The sequence below is a fragment of the Hyperolius riggenbachi genome, chromosome 8 (assembly GCF_040937935.1).
Source record: "Hyperolius riggenbachi isolate aHypRig1 chromosome 8, aHypRig1.pri, whole genome shotgun sequence".
Taxonomy (NCBI): Eukaryota; Metazoa; Chordata; class Amphibia; order Anura; family Hyperoliidae; genus Hyperolius; species Hyperolius riggenbachi.
The window spans coordinates 211,776,458-211,794,014 of NC_090653.1; positions in this window are offsets into that span (position 1 = coordinate 211,776,458).

Sequence of the window (17,557 nt, forward strand, 5' to 3'; positions counted from 1 at the left end):
TTGGTAAAATGTTTTGGGAACTGTATCCTTAGCCAAAGGGAACTGTGATTTGCTTATGCAGAGTGATGGGAAGGGAAGGGAGGTGGAAGTAAAGCTTACTAGAGTCAAATGTGATACCGTGTTTGGCAATATTGAGATAATGCAAAATGAGAATGGTAGTGTGAATTTGTTAATTGAAGATGAAGTGATTGAAAATGTTTCTTTAAATGAAAATGTGGATGTGGAAAAAAAAGAAAGTTGTGTAGAAAATGACATAAAAAGTAAAGAGAATAAACAGGAGGAGAAAGGGGCAGATGGGCAGGCTGCTGTTGATACATCTGTGGGTGCTTCAGGAGAAGGAGTGGTTGGGACCACAGAAAGTATGGAGGAGGTTGCGTTAGCTCTTGGTGCACTTGCAGATGTAGATGAAGTGCTGGGTGACTTCTATTCTGAAACTAAAAGGTATATTGTAACTGAACTTAAGCTTCTCATTCTTGATGTCCCCCAGCCAGCACCACATTTGCGATATTCGAGGTCCATGACATCAATAATGTGAGAATGGCAGCCTTTTTATTTTTCCCATACAAATCAATGAAAGAAATCTGGTTGGTTTTGGCCCCACCCACTTTTCTGAATTTTAATCCCAGTCCCCTGGTGACCAACTGTACCAAGTTTGAGGACCCTGCTATTAACTGTCTAAAAGCGGCAGCAGTTTTACAATTTCCCATTTAAATGAATGGCTGAAATTTGTCTGTGGTAGACTCTGCCCACTTTTTCTAAATTTTAAACCCAGTCACCCAGCGACCCAGTGGGCCAAGTTTGGGAACTCTGGCTTTTATACTGTGAGAATTACAGCTGTTTACATATTCTCATTGAAGTCAATAGGGAAAATCTGATTGGTTGTTTGTGGCTCCACCCACTTTTTGGGGTCCCCAAAATGTGACAGAATGTTTTAGCATCACCCCATGACTAAGTGACCCAAGTTTGGTGAGAGTAACTTCAAAGCTGTACGAGTGGCGAAAGTTTCAAGTTTTCCAATGAAAGTCTATGGGAAAAATAAGGTCTTCGGGGGTCCACCACAGGGGCACGGAGGGTGGGATTGCTTAAAAAAGCACAAGCAATCTATTCGGGTATGAGCCAAAACTGTGAGAGTGGCAGTATTTGAAAGCTTTACATTGAAGTGCATTGGTTAAATTTGATTGGATGCTAGTGGCTCCGCCCACTTTTTTTTTTTTTTTTTTTTTTTTTTTTTTTTGACCGCAATCACCCAGTGAGTAACTGAGCCAAGTTTGGGACACCTGGCATTTAAACTGTGATAATAGCAGCAGTTTATCATTTTTCATTAAGGTCAATGGCTGAAATCTGATTGGCTGTTGTTACCCCGCCCCCTTTTTTTACTAATTGCGAATCACAGTCACTCAGTCACTAACACTCCAAAGTTTATGAATGCTGGCATTTAACGTGTAAAAATGGCAGCAGTTTTATTGTTTTCTATTGAAAATCAATGAATGACATTTGATTGGTTGCTGGTGGCTCCACCCACTTTTTCAAAATTTGAAGTGTAAATCCCCAGGGACCACATTTGCGATATTCGAAGTCCCTGACATCAATATTGTGAGAATGGCAGCCTTTTTAATTTTTCCCATTTAAATCAATTAACGAAATCTGATTGGTCGGTTTTGGCTCTGCCCACTTTTATGAATTTTAATCCCAGTCCCCCAGTGACCAACTGTGCCAAGTGTCAGGACCCTACCATTAACCGTCTAAGAGCAGCAGCAATTTTTATTTTTCCCATTTAAACTAATGGCTTAAATTTGATTGGCTGTGGTAGACTCCATCCACTTTTAATACATTTTAAACCCAGTCACCCAGTGACCCACTATGCCAAGTCTGGGAACTCTGGCTTTAATACTTTGAGAATTACAGCTGTTTACATTTTCTCATTGCAGTCAATAGGGAAAATCTGATTGGTTGTTTGTGGCTCCACCCACTTTTTTGGGTCCCCAAAATGTGACAGAATGTTTCAGCTTCACTCCCTGACCAAGTGACCCAAGTTTGGTGAGTGTAACTTCAAAGCTGTACGAGTGGCAAAAGTTTCAAAATTTCCAATGAAAGTCTATGGGAAAAATGGGGTCTTTGGGGGTCCGCCACAGGGGCCCGGAGGGTGAAATTGCTTAAAAAAGCACAAGCAACCTATTCGGGTATGAGCCGAACAAGTGTGCAAAGTTTCAGAATTCTACTCCTTAAACTCTGGGAGGAGTAGCGTATAGAAATTTGCTAAATTTTCATTGGCCGCTGGTAGCTCCGCCTAATTTGGGGTGAGCCCCCAAAATACATCTTTTTATTTGGGGTGACACCAACCATATGTGGTCCGAGTTTGGGGAGTGTAGCTTCAAAATTGTACGAGTGGCAGTGATTTTAAATTTTTCCCTGTCAAAGTCAATACGAAAAAAGGGGTCTTCCGGGGTCCGCCGCAGGGGCCCGGAGGGTGCGATCGCTTAATAAAGCACAAGCAACGTACTTCGCTTGTTTGGCGCTTCTACCCCTAAAACTGTAGGAGGAGTAGCGTATAGAAAAAGGGGGGCGGGGGCGCCTATAATAATAAGAAGAACTAGATGGTGTCGTTTCTGAAGAAACCACAGGATGTTGGCTATGTGTCTGATTGGCTGTATGTGGCTCCGCCCACCTTGTCAAATTTTAACCCCAGTGACCCAGTGTGCCAAGTCAGGGAACTCTGGCTTTAATACAGTGAGAATTACAGCTGTTTACATTTTCCCATTGAAGTCAATAGGGAAAATCTGATTGGCTATTTTTGGCCCCACCCACTTTTCAAATTTTAATCCCAGTCCCCCTGTGACTGACTGTGCCAAGTTTGAAGTCCCTGCCAGTAACAGTAAAAGAATGACAGCAACTTATATATTGACATTGAATAGCAATAGGTAACATTTGATTGGCTGTTTTAAGCTCCGCCCATTTTTCTAAATTTTAAAATTAACCACCAAGTCATGGTCTGTGCCAAGTTTTGGACCTCTGGCTTTAAAACTGTGAGAGTGGCAGTATTTGAAAGTTTTACATTGAAGTGCATAGGTGAAATTTGATTGGATGTTAGTGGCTCCACCCACTTTTCCTGTTTTTGACCGCAGTCACCCAGTGAATAACTGAGCCAAGTTTGGGACACCTAGCATTTAAACTGTGATTTTAGCAGTGGTTTATCATTTTTCATTAAGGTCAATGGCTGAAATCTGATTGGCTGTTGTTGCCCCGCCCCCTTTTTTCCTACTTGTGAACCACAGTCACCCAGTGACTAACACTCCAAAGTTTGTGAATGCTGGCATTTAACGTGTAAAAATGGCAGCAGTTTTATATTTTTCCATTGAAAATCATTGAATGAAATTTGATTGGTTGCTGGTGGCTACGCCCACTTTTTCAGAACTTGAAGTGGAAACCCCCAGGGACCACATTTGCGATATTTGAGGTCCCTGACATCAATATTGTGAGAATGGCAGCCTTTTTAATTGTTCCCATTTAAATCAAGCAAAGAAATCTGATTGGTCGGTTCTGGCTCTGCCCACTTTTATGTATTTTGAGTGTTGACGTATAACATAAAATCTGATGGAAAGTGCCGGAAAGTCCTATCTGCTTCCACCGAGCCCCTCTTGTGATGTCATAATAGCCCCATGTTTACCTCTGGTGATGTCAGGGAAGTGATGTCATAATAGCCGTGTGTGTGTATATAAGCAGAGGTTGAGCATTGAGAGGCTCACTTTTGTCTCCACTTGCACAAGTGAAGACGATTGATTTTGCTCTCGAGCAATTTACTCATTAGTGAGATTCTCATTGGTGAACTATGTTGCGCTGCTGTAAAAGGCACCGCAAAATGAACCTCAGGCTTGAGGTTCAGCAGCCCTCTGTACAGCCAGCTGCCAATGCTGACCCAGAGCCACAACCACCAGCTAGGGGAAGAGCCCAGGCAGCTGTGCGTTCTATCAGGGCTTTCTTGGGCAGACTGTTCTACTGCTGTAGACCTGCCCCATCTACCGGGCGTTCTGCATTAGCACTGGAATATGTGGTATCGGATGATTCCGGTCATGTGGTGGAGGGAGTAGCTGGGTACCCAGCACCGGGATATCAGATATCGGTTATTTCACCTTATGTGGAGGAAGCAGAAGAGGCTGATGATTCTGGTCATGTGGTGGAGGAAGTAGCTGGGGAACCAGCGCCAGGATATCAGCTTTCTGATGTTTTGCCTTATGTGGATGTGGAGGAGAAGAAAGAAGCTGATGATTCCGGTCATGTGGTGGAGGAAGTAGCTGGGGACCCAGCGCCGGGATATCAGTTATCGGATGTCTCCCCCTTGGATGTTGACGAAGCAGATGAAGCTGATGATTCCGGTCATGTGGAGGAGGTAGTAGCTGGGGAACAAGCGCCGGGATATCAGTTGTCGGATGTTTCACCTTTTGTGGATGTGGACTTAGGAGCTGATGATTCTGGTCATGTGGTGGAGGAAGTAGCTGGGGAACCAGCGCCGGGATATCAGCTTTCTGATGTTTCACCTCGTGTGGATGTGAAGGAGAAGGAAGAGGCTGATGATTCCGGTCATGTGGTGGAGGAAGTAGCTGGGAAACCAACGCCGGGATATCAGTTATCGGATATCTCCCCCTTGGATGTTGACGAAGCAGAAGAAGCTGATGATTCCGGTCATGTGGTGGAGGAAGTAGCTGGGGAACCAGCGCCGGGATATCAGTTGTCGGATGCTTCAGCTTTTGTTGATGTGGACTTAGGAGTTGATGATTCTGGTCATGTGGTGGAGGAAGTAGCTGGGGAACCAGCGCCAGGATATCAGCTTTCTGATGTTTCACCTCGTGTGGATGTGGAGGAGAAGGAAGAGGCTGATGATTCCGGTCATGTGGTGGAGGAAGTAGCTGGGGAACCAGCGCCGGGATATCAGTTATCGGATGTCTCCCTCTTGGATGTTGACGAAGCGGAAGAAGCTGATGATTCCGGTTATGTGGTGGAGGAAGTAGCTGGGGAACCAGCGCCGGGATATCAGTTGTCGGATGCTTCAGCTTTTGTTGATGTGGACTTAGGAGCTGATGATTCCGGTCATGTGGTGGAGGAAGTAGCTGGGGAACCAGCGCCGGGATATCAGCTTTCTGATGTTTCACCTCATGTGGATGTGAAGGAGAAGGAAGAGGCTGATGATTCCGGTCATGAGGTGGAGGAAGTAGCTGGGGAACCAGCGCCGGGATATCAGTTGTTGGATGCTTCAGCTTTTGTTGATGTGGACTTAGGAGCTGATGATTCTGGTCATGTGGTGGAGGAAGTAGCTGGGGAACCAGCGCCAGGATATCAGCTTTCTGATGTTTCACCTCGTGTGGATGTGAAGGAGAAGGAAGAAGCTGATGATTCTGGTCATGTGGTGGAGGAAGTAGCTGGGGAACCAGCGTCGGGATATCAGTTGTCGGATATCTCCCTCTTGGATGTTGACGAAGCAGAAGAAGCTGATGATTTCGGTCATGTGGTGGAGGAAGTAGCTGGGGAACCAGCGCCGGGATATCCGTTGTCGGATGTTTCACCTTTTGTGGATGTGGACTTAGGAGCTGATGATTCTGGTCATGTGGTGGAGGAAGTAGCTGGGGAACCAGCGCCAGGATATCAGCTTTCTGATGTTTCACCTCGTGTGGATGTGGAGGAGAAGGAAGAGGCTGATGATTCCGGTCATGTGGTGGAGGAAGTAGCTGGGGAACCAGCACTGGGATATCAGTTATCGGATGTCTCCCCCTTGGATGTTGGCGAAGTGGAAGAAGCTGATGATTCCGGTCATGTGGTGGAGGAAGCAGCTGGGGAACCAGCGCCGGGATATCAGTTGTCGGATGCTTCAGCTTTTGTCGATGTGGACTTAGGAGCTGATGATTCCGGTCATGTGGAGGAGGAAGTAGCTGGGAAACCAGCGCCGGGATATCAGCTTTCTGATGTTTCACCTCGTGTGGCGAAGGAGGAAGAAGCTGGCCCGAGTGGAATCCAGACCATCAGGAAGCCACTGACTTTGGGCAGCTTCAACTTCCATAAACTTCTTGGAGAGGGGTCATTTGGCAAGGTTTACCTTGCTTCCCACCGAGCCAGAGACCAACAGCTGGCCATTAAAATGGTCAAGAAAAGGCCATTTATAAAGTATAATGACCCTGAGGAAATATTCATGGAGTGTCAGGTATTGAAGACCCTTGGGAAGGGTCCCTTTATCACTCAGCTCTACGGTACATTCCAGTCAAAGAATTACCTCTGCTTTGCCATGGAGTACCTGAGCGGGGGAGATCTGATGACACTTCTAGATGATGCTGACAAGCCATTTGACATTACGACCCTGAGACTGTTTGCTGCGCAGATGGTTATCGGCCTGGAGTACATCCACTCCAAGGGTGTCATCCACAGAGACATCAAGCCGGAAAACATCCTCCTGGACGGAGTCGGGAACATAAAGATTGCTGACTTCGGCCTGGCAGTGCAAGATGTCTTTGGGGATGACATGGTTGAAGGATGTAACGGGAGCTTGCACTATATGGCCCCGGAGGTGTTCCTAGAGATGGACTACGAACACTCAGTAGACTTCTTCTCTACGGGAATCATGCTTTTTTTGATGGCATGCCTCAAACACCCATTCATGGACAAGTGGGAGAAGGATGAGGCTGTCATCAAAAACTCCATTTATTACAATTATCCAGACTACCCGCCGGAGATGGACCCCACACTGAAAGACTTCCTGGAGAAGCTACTGTGTAAAAACCAGGAAGCGCGTAAAGATCAGATGAAAAACCTGAGGGAAGAGCCGTTCTTCATTTCCATAGACTGGAAGGCTGTGGAGTCCGGAGGGGTGCGGCCCCCATTCCGTGTGGAACCACCATAGGAAGAGCCGAGAGAGACCCCTACTCACTTGGACAACAACAACACTAGTACTATAATAGTTACATAGCTATAATAAAATGTGTAAAAATGACAGCAGTTTTATTGTTTTCTATTAAAAATCAATGAATGAAATTTGATTGGTTGCGGGTGGCTCCGCCCACTTTTTCTAAACTTGGAGTGGAAACCCCCAGCAACCACATTTGCGATATTCGAGGGCCCTGACATCAATATTGTGAGAATGGCAGCCTTGTTAATTTTTCCCATTTAAATCAATCAAAGAAATCTGATTGGTCGGTTTTGGCTCCGCCCACTTTTATGAATTTTAATCCCAGTCCCCCAGTGACCAACTGTGCCAAGTGTCAGGACCCTGCCACTAACCGTCTAAGAGCAGCAGCAATTTTTTTTATTTTTCCCTTTTAAACTAATGGCTGAAATTTGATTGGCTGTGGTAGACTCCGCCCACTTTTTATAAATTTTAAACCCAGTCACCCAGTGACCCACTGTGCCAAGTCTGGGAACTCTGGCTTTAATACTGTGAGAATTGCAGCGGTTTACATTTTCCCATTGAAGTCAATAGGGTAAATCTGATTGGTTGTGTGTGGCTCCGCCCACTTTTTTGGGTCCCCAAAATGTGACAGAATGTTTCAGCTTCACCCCATAACCAAGTGACCCAAGTTTGGTGAGGCGGTTGTCAGTCTGAACTGGATCACTGAGGGGAGAGCATTGACTGTTGGAGCTCTGCTCAAAGGACCTATCCGTGGTGTGCCTGTCCGACCATCAGTGCAGGAGGAGCGGAGATAGTCCGAACTTTAAGGCCCTGCTTAGGCCTTTCGTCGGCAGGAGCCTACCTTGCAGGCCGGCTGTCTCAGGATGGAGCAGGCGGCTCCAAAGCACCCTGATCCCACTGGCTTGGGAAGGGGAGGAACATTGACTGTGAAGGACACTGTAGCTTGGGTGCACGCAGTTGATGAATGCTGTTTCTTGATAAAAACTTTGAAGTTCCAGCTAAAGAATGCAATCTTTCGCTACGGAGTGAAATGGCAATCGAGCTTTCTGAATATGGACCCTGAACTGGTAAGCCTGAGACAGAGGATCCGTGAGCAGCAGGCTGTGCTTGAGGGCCTGAAAGCTTACGGGGGACCTATGAGTGAGGCCCTGGTGTGTCGTCAGAGGTTCCAAGCCATGTTAGCAAACAGTGATGATGAATATCTGAACGGAGGTGAGGGAGATTGCGTGGTTATGGAGAAAGGCAGTACGCCTGAGGAGCCTTCTGGTCAGGCGTCTCTCTTACCTGCCATGCATGAACCTACTGAGCAAATTACAGCTGTGCATGTTAAACCTGAAGTTGATGAAGATACGATCTTGGAGGTGATTGTCGGGAGGGAATCTTCCAAGACAGAGGTGGATAATGTATGTAAAGATGATAAAGCTTCCCTAACAGTCAAAGATGGTGGCAAATACGTTAAAACTTTACCTGTGGGGGTGTTGCCGTTGTCAGGGGCTGTGCAGATACATGATGGTTTGGGAGGCGTTATACAAACCTCCCTGGATCCTGACCCTGAGCAGTCAGCATCTGGAGATGATGGTGTGAGCCAAGAGTCCAAAGGACTCATGCAGGTAGAAGGCATATTGCAAAAATGGTAAAATCCCCCATAGGCTTTCATTAGGCCCCTATTTCACTTTCCAAAATCTCAAATCTTTTCAAAGGGCAATGGCTCAGCAGTGGCAAATTTTCTAGCATTGTAGGAACTGTTAGGGGGATCATAACTGGTGAGTTTCGGGTCCCTAGGCCAAAGAGGTCATAGCCTAGGGTCACAAAAACCTGTTTATTTGGGCTATTTCAATGGTAGTGATGCTGATGTACATAAATCGCAGCCATGGCCGTTAGCAACGTCTGAATTTCACGAAATGTCTCATGCAGGTAGAAGACATATTGTTAGACTTGGATTCCAAAGATGGGGTCCCTACATTTCTGCAAACCAGAGTTACAGGGGTCCAAAATTGGTAAAATCCCCCATAGGCTTTCATTGCCTCCCTATTTCACTTTCCAAAATCTCACATCTTTTCAAAGGGCAATTGCTCAGCAGTGGCAAATTTTCTAGCATTGTAGGGACCCTTAGGGGGAACATGACTGGTGAGTTTCGGGCCCCTAGGCCAAAGAGGTCATAGCCTAGGGTCACAAAAACCTGTTTATTTGGGCTATTTCAATGGTAGTGATGCTGACGTACATAAATCGCAGCCATGGCCGTTAGCAACGTCTGAATTTCACGAAATGTCTCATGCAGGTAGAAGACATATTGTTAGACTTGGATTCCAAAGATGGGGTCCCTACATCTCTGCAAACCAGAGTTACAGGGGTCCAAAATTGGTAAAATCCCCCATAGGCTTTCATTGCCTCCCTATTTCACTTTCCAAAATCTCACATCTTTTCAAAGGGCAATTGCTCAGCAGTGGCAAATTTTCTAGCATTGTAGGGACCCTTAGGGGGAACATGACTGGTGAGTTTCGGGCCCCTAGGCCAAAGAGGTCATAGCCTAGGGTCACAAAAACCTGTTTATTTGGGCTATTTCAATGGTAGTGATGCTGACGTACATAAATCGCAGCCATGGCCGTTAGCAACGTCTGAATTTCACGAAATGTCTCATGCAGGTAGAAGACATATTGTTAGACTTGGATTCCAAAGATGGGGTCCCTACATCTCTGCAAACCAGCGTTACAGGGGTCCGAAATTGGCAAAATCCCCCATAGGCTTTCATTGCCTCCCTATTTCACTTTCCAAAATCTCACATCTTTTCAAAGGGCAATTGCTCAGCAGTGGCAAATTTTCTAGCATTGTAGGGACCCTTAGGGGGAACATGACTGGTGAATTTCGGGCCCCTAGGCCAAAGAGGTCATAGCCTAGGGTCACAAAAACCTGTTTATTTGGGCTATTTCTATGGTAGTGATGCTGACGTACATAAATCACAGCCATGGCCGTTAGCAACGTCTGAATTTCACGAAATGTCTCATGCAGGTAGAAGACATATTGTTAGACTTGGATTCCAAAGATGGGGTCCCTACATCTCTGCAAACCAGAGTTACAGGGGTCCAAAATTGGCAAAATCCCCCATAGGCTTTTATTGCCTCCCTATTTCACTTTCCAAAATCTCACATCTTTTCAAAGGGCAATTGCTTAGCAGTGGCAAATTTTCTAGCATTGTAGGGACCCTTAGGGGGAACATGACTGGTGAGTTTCGGGCCCCTAGGCCAAAGAGGTCATAGCCTAGGGTCACAAAAACCTGTTTATTTGGGCTATTTCTATGGTAGTGATGCTGACGTACATAAATCACAGCCATGGCCGTTAGCAACGTCTGAATTTCACGAAATGTCTCATGCAGGTAGAAGACATATTGTTAGACTTGGATTCCAAAGATGGGGTCCCTACATCTCTGCAAACCAGAGTTACAGGGGTCCAAAATTGGCAAAATCCCCCGTAGGCTTTTATTGCCTCCCTATTTCACTTTCCAAAATCTCACATCTTTTCAAAGGGCAATTGCTCAGCAGTGGCAAATTTTCTAGCATTGTGGGGACCTTTAGGGGGAACGTGACTGGTGAGTTTCGGGCCCCTAGGCCAAAGAGGTCATAGCCTAGGGTCACAAAAACCTGTTTATTTGGGCTATTTCAATGGTAGTGATGCTGACGTACATAAATCACAGCCATGGCCGTTAGCAACATCTGAATTTCACGAAATGTCTCATGCAGGTAGAAGACATATTGTTAGACTTGGATTCCAAAGATGGGGTCCCTACATCTCTGCAAACCAGAGTTACAGGGGTCCAAAATTGGTAAAATGTTTTGGGAACTGTATCCTTAGCCAAAGGGAACTGTGATTTGCTTATGCAGAGTGATGGGAAGGGAAGGGAGGTGGAAGTAAAGCTTACTAGAGTCAAATGTGATACCGTGTTTGGCAATATTGAGATAATGCAAAATGAGAATGGTAGTGTGAATTTGTTAATTGAAGATGAAGTGATTGAAAATGTTTCTTTAAATGAAAATGTGGATGTGGAAAAAAAGAAAGTTGTGTAGAAAATGACATAAAAAGTAAAGAGAATAAACAGGAGGAGAAAGGGGCAGATGGGCAGGCTGCTGTTGATACATCTGTGGGTGCTGCAGGAGAAGGAGTGGTTGGGACCACAGAAAGTATGGAGGAGGTTGCGTTAGCTCTTGGTGCACTTGCAGATGTAGATGAAGTGCTGGGTGACTTCTATTCTGAAACTAAAAGGTATATTGTAACTGAACTTAAGCTTCTCATTCTTGATGTCCCCCAGCACCACATTTGCGATATTCGAGGTCCATGACATCAATAATGTGAGAATGGCAGCCTTTTTATTTTTCCCATACAAATCAATGAAAGAAATCTGGTTGGTTTTGGCCCCACCCACTTTTCTGAATTTTAATCCCAGTCCCCTGGTGACCAACTGTACCAAGTTTGAGGACCCTGCTATTAACTGTCTAAAAGCGGCAGCAGTTTTACATTTTCCCATTTAAATGAATGGCTGAAATTTGTCTGTGGTAGACTCTGCCCACTTTTTCTAAATTTTAAACCCAGTCACCCAGCGACCCAGTGGGCCAAGTTTGGGAACTCTGGCTTTTATACTGTGAGAATTACAGCTGTTTACATATTCTCATTGAAGTCAATAGGGAAAATCTGATTGGTTGTTTGTGGCTCCACCCACTTTTTGGGGTCCCCAAAATGTGACAGAATGTTTTAGCATCACCCCATGACTAAGTGACCCAAGTTTGGTGAGAGTAACTTCAAAGCTGTACGAGTGGCGAAAGTTTCAAGTTTTCCAACGAAAGTCTATGGGAGAAATAAGGTCTTCGGGGGTCCACCACAGGGGCACGGAGGGTGGGATTGCTTAAAAAAGCACAAGCAATCTATTCGGGTATGAGCCAAACAAGTGTGCAAAGTTTCATAATTGTACTCCTGAAACTCTGGGAGGAGTAGCGTATAGAAAATTGCTAAATGTTCATTGGCTGGTGGTAGCTCCGCCCACTTTGGGTGCCCCCCAAAATACTTATTTTAATTTGGGGTGACACCAACAATATGTGGTCCGAGTTTGGGGAGTGTAGCTTCAAAATTGTACGAGTAACAGCGATTTTAAATTTTTCCCTGTCAAAGTCAATACGAAAAATGGGGGCTTCTGGGGTCTGCCGCAGGGGCGCGGAGGGTGGGATCGCTTAATAAAGCACAAGCAGCGTACTTCACTATAAGACGAATAAGTGTGGAAAGTGTGGCGCTTGAACCCCTAAAACTGTAGGAGGCGTAGCGTACAGAAAATGGGGGGCGCTAATAATAATAACTAGATGGTGTCGTTTCTGAAGAAACCACAGGATGTTGGCTATGTGTCTGATTGGCTGCATGTGGCTCCGCCCACCTTGCCAAATTTTAACCCCAGTCACCCAGTGACCCAGTGTGCCAAGTCTGGGAACTCTGGCTTTAATAATGTGAGAATTACAGCTGTTTACATTTTACCATTGAAGTCAATAGGGAAAATCTGATTGGCTGTTTTTGGCCCCGCCCACTTTCAAAATTTTAATCCCAGTCCCCCTGTGACCGACTGTGCCAAGTTTGAAGTCCCTGCCATTAACAGTAAAAGAATGACAGCAACTTATATATTGACATTGATTAGCAATAGGTAACATTTGATTGGCTGTTTTAAGCTCCGCCCATTTTTCTAAATTTTAACATTAACCACCATGTCATGGTCTGTGCCAAGTTTTGGACCTCTGGCTTTAAAACTGTGAGAGTGGCAGTATTTGAAAGCTTTACATTGAAGTGCATTGGTTAAATTTGATTGGATGCTAGTGGCTCCGCCCACTTTTTTTTATTTTTTGACCGCAATCACCCAGTGAGTAACTGAGCCAAGTTTGGGACACCTGGCATTTAAACTGTGATAATAGCAGCAGTTTATCATTTTTCATTAAGGTCAATGGCTGAAATCTGATTGGCTGTTGTTACCCCGCCCCCTTTTTTTACTAATTGCGAATCACAGTCACTCAGTCACTAACACTCCAAAGTTTATGAATGCTGGCATTTAACGTGTAAAAATGGCAGCAGTTTTATTGTTTTCTATTGAAAATCAATGAATGACATTTGATTGGTTGCTGGTGGCTCCACCCACTTTTTCAAAATTTGAAGTGTAAATCCCCAGGGACCACATTTGCGATATTCGAAGTCCCTGACATCAATATTGTGAGAATGGCAGCCTTTTTAATTTTTCCCATTTAAATCAATTAACGAAATCTGATTGGTCGGTTTTGGCTCTGCCCACTTTTATGAATTTTAATCCCAGTCCCCCAGTGACCAACTGTGCCAAGTGTCAGGACCCTACCATTAACCGTCTAAGAGCAGCAGCAATTTTTATTTTTCCCATTTAAACTAATGGCTGAAATTTGATTGGCTGTGGTAGACTCCATCCACTTTTAATACATTTTAAACCCAGTCACCCAGTGACCCACTATGCCAAGTCTGGGAACTCTGGCTTTAATACTTTGAGAATTACAGCTGTTTACATTTTCTCATTGCAGTCAATAGGGAAAATCTGATTGGTTGTTTGTGGCTCCACCCACTTTTTTGGGTCCCCAAAATGTGACAGAATGTTTCAGCTTCACTCCCTGACCAAGTGACCCAAGTTTGGTGAGTGTAACTTCAAAGCTGTACGAGTGGCAAAAGTTTCAAAATTTCCAATGAAAGTCTATGGGAAAAATGGGGTCTTTGGGGGTCCGCCACAGGGGCCCGGAGGGTGAAATTACTTAAAAAAGCACAAGCAACCTATTCGGGTATGAGCCGAACAAGTGTGCAAAGTTTCAGAATTCTACTCCTTAAACTCTGGGAGGAGTAGCGTATAGAAATTTGCTAAATTTTCATTGGCCGCTGGTAGCTCCGCCTAATTTGGGGTGAGCCCCCAAAATACATCTTTTTATTTGGGGTGACACCAACCATATGTGGTCCGAGTTTGGGGAGTGTAGCTTCAAAATTGTACGAGTGGCAGTGATTTTAAATTTTTCCCTGTCAAAGTCAATACGAAAAAAGGGGTCTTCCGGGGTCCGCCGCAGGGGCCCGGAGGGTGCGATCGCTTAATAAAGCACAAGCAACGTACTTCGCTTGTTTGGCGCTTCTACCCCTAAAACTGTAGGAGGAGTAGCGTATAGAAAATGGGGGGGGGGGGGGGGGGCGCCTATAATAATAAGAAGAACTAGATGGTGTCGTTTCTGAAGAAACCACAGGATGTTGGCTATGTGTCTGATTGGCTGTATGTGGCTCCGCCCACCTTGTCAAATTTTAACCCCAGTGACCCAGTGTGCCAAGTCAGGGAACTCTGGCTTTAATACAGTGAGAATTACAGCTGTTTACATTTTCCCATTGAAGTCAATAGGGAAAATCTGATTGGCTATTTTTGGCCCCACCCACTTTTCAAATTTTAATCCCAGTCCCCCTGTGACTGACTGTGCCAAGTTTGAAGTCCCTGCCAGTAACAGTAAAAGAATGACAGCAACTTATATATTGACATTGAATAGCAATAGGTAACATTTGATTGGCTGTTTTAAGCTCCGCCCATTTTTCTAAATTTTAAAATTAACCACCAAGTCATGGTCTGTGCCAAGTTTTGGACCTCTGGCTTTAAAACTGTGAGAGTGGCAGTATTTGAAAGTTTTACATTGAAGTGCATAGGTGAAATTTGATTGGATGTTAGTGGCTCCACCCACTTTTCCTGTTTTTGACCGCAGTCACCCAGTGAATAACTGAGCCAAGTTTGGGACACCTAGCATTTAAACTGTGATTTTAGCAGTGGTTTATCATTTTTCATTAAGGTCAATGGCTGAAATCTGATTGGCTGTTGTTGCCCCGCCCCCTTTTTTCCTACTTGTGAACCACAGTCACCCAGTGACTAACACTCCAAAGTTTGTGAATGCTGGCATTTAACGTGTAAAAATGGCAGCAGTTTTATATTTTTCCATTGAAAATCATTGAATGAAATTTGATTGGTTGCTGGTGGCTACGCCCACTTTTTCAGAACTTGAAGTGGAAACCCCCAGGGACCACATTTGCGATATTCGAGGTCCCTGACATCAATATTGTGAGAATGGCAGCCTTTTTAATTGTTCCCATTTAAATCAAGCAAAGAAATCTGATTGGTCGGTTCTGGCTCTGCCCACTTTTATGTATTTTGAGTGTTGACGTATAACATAAAATCTGATGGAAAGTGCCAGAAAGTCCTATCTGCTTCCACCGAGCCCCTCTTGTGATGTCATAATAGCCCCATGTTTACCTCTGGTGATGTCAGGGAAGTGATGTCATAATAGCCGTGTGTGTGTATATAAGCAGAGGTTGAGCATTGAGAGGCTCACTTTTGTCTCCACTTGCACAAGTGAAGACGATTGATTTTGCTCTCGAGCAATTTACTCATTAGTGAGATTCTCATTGGTGAACTATGTTGCGCTGCTGTAAAAGGCACCGCAAAATGAACCTCAGGCTTGAGGTTCAGCAGCCCTCTGTACAGCCAGCTGCCAATGCTGACCCAGAGCCACAACCACCAGCTAGGGGAAGAGCCCAGGCAGCTGTGCGTTCTATCAGGGCTTTCTTGGGCAGACTGTTCTACTGCTGTAGACCTGCCCCATCTACCGGGCGTTCTGCATTAGCACTGGAATATGTGGTATCAGATGATTCCGGTCATGTGGTGGAGGGAGTAGCTGGGTACCCAGCACCGGGATATCAGATATCGGTTATTTCACCTTATGTGGAGGAAGCAGAAGAGGCTGATGATTCTGGTCATGTGGTGGAGGAAGTAGCTGGGGAACCAGCGCCAGGATATCAGCTTTCTGATGTTTTGCCTTATGTGGATGTGGAGGAGAAGAAAGAAGCTGATGATTCCGGTCATGTGGTGGAGGAAGTAGCTGGGGAACCAGTGCCGGGATATCAGTTATCGGATGTCTCCCCCTTGGATGTTGACGAAGCAGAAGAAGCTGATGATTCCGGTCATGTGGAGGAGGTAGTAGCTGGGGAACCAGCGCCGGGATATCAGTTGTCGGATGTTTCACCTTTTGTGGATGTGGACTTAGGAGCTGATGATTCTGGTCATGTGGTGGAGGAAGTAGCTGGGGAACCAGCGCCAGGGTATCAGCTTTCTGATGTTTCACCTCGTGTGGATGTGAAGGAGAAGGAAGAGGCTGATGATTCCGGTCATGTGGTGGATGAAGTAGCTGGGAAACCAGCGCCGGGATATCAGTTATCGGATATCTCCCCCTTGGATGTTGACGAAGCAGAAGAAGCTGATGATTCCGGTCATGTGGAGGAGGAAGTAGCTGGGGAACCAGCGCCGGGATATCAGTTGTCGGATGTTTCACCTTTTGTGGATGTGGACTTAGGAGCTGATGATTCTGGTCATGTGGTGGAGGAAGTAGCTGGGGAACCAGCGCCGGGATATCAGCTTTCTGATGTTTCACCTCGTGTGGATGTGAAGGAGAAGGAAGAGGCTGATGATTCCGGTCATGTGGTGGAGGAAGTAGCTGGGAAACCAACGCCGGGATATCAGTTATCGGATATCTCCCCCTTGGATGTTGACGAAGCAGAAGAAGCTGATGATTCCGGTCATGTGGTGGAGGAAGTAGCTGGGGAACCAGCGCCGGGATATCAGTTGTCGGATGCTTCAGCTTTTGTTGATGTGGACTTAGGAGTTGATGATTCTGGTCATGTGGTGGAGGAAGTAGCTGGGGAACCAGCGCCAGGATATCAGCTTTCTGATGTTTCACCTCGTGTGGATGTGGAGGAGAAGGAAGAGGCTGATGATTCCGGTCATGTGGTGGAGGAAGTAGCTGGGGAACCAGCGCCGGGATATCAGTTATCGGATGTCTCCCTCTTGGATGTTGACGAAGCGGAAGAAGCTGATGATTCCGGTTATGTGGTGGAGGAAGTAGCTGGGGAACCAGCGCCGGGATATCAGTTGTCGGATGCTTCAGCTTTTGTTGATGTGGACTTAGGAGCTGATGATTCCGGTCATGTGGTGGAGGAAGTAGCTGGGGAACCAGCGCCGGGATATCAGCTTTCTGATGTTTCACCTCATGTGGATGTGAAGGAGAAGGAAGAGGCTGATGATTCCGGTCATGAGGTGGAGGAAGTAGCTGGGGAACCAGCGCCGGGATATCAGTTGTCGGATGCTTCAGCTTTTGTTGATGTGGACTTAGGAGCTGATGATTCTGGTCATGTGGTGGAGGAAGTAGCTGGGGAACCAGCGCCAGGATATCAGCTTTCTGATGTTTCATCTCGTGTGGATGTGAAGGAGAAGGAAGAAGCTGATGATTCTGGTCATGTGGTGGAGGAAGTAGCTGGGGAACCAGCGTCGGGATATCAGTTGTCGGATATCTCCCTCTTGGATGTTGACGAAGCAGAAGAAGCTGATGATTTCGGTCATGTGGTGGAGGAAGTAGCTGGGGAACCAGCGCCGGGATATCAGTTGTCGGATGTTTCACCTTTTGTGGATGTGGACTTAGGAGCTGATGATTCTGGTCATGTGGTGGAGGAAGTAGCTGGGGAACCAGCGCCAGGATATCAGCTTTCTGATGTTTCACCTCGTGTGGATGTGGAGGAGAAGGAAGAGGCTGATGATTCCGGTCATGTGGTGGAGGAAGTAGCTGGGGA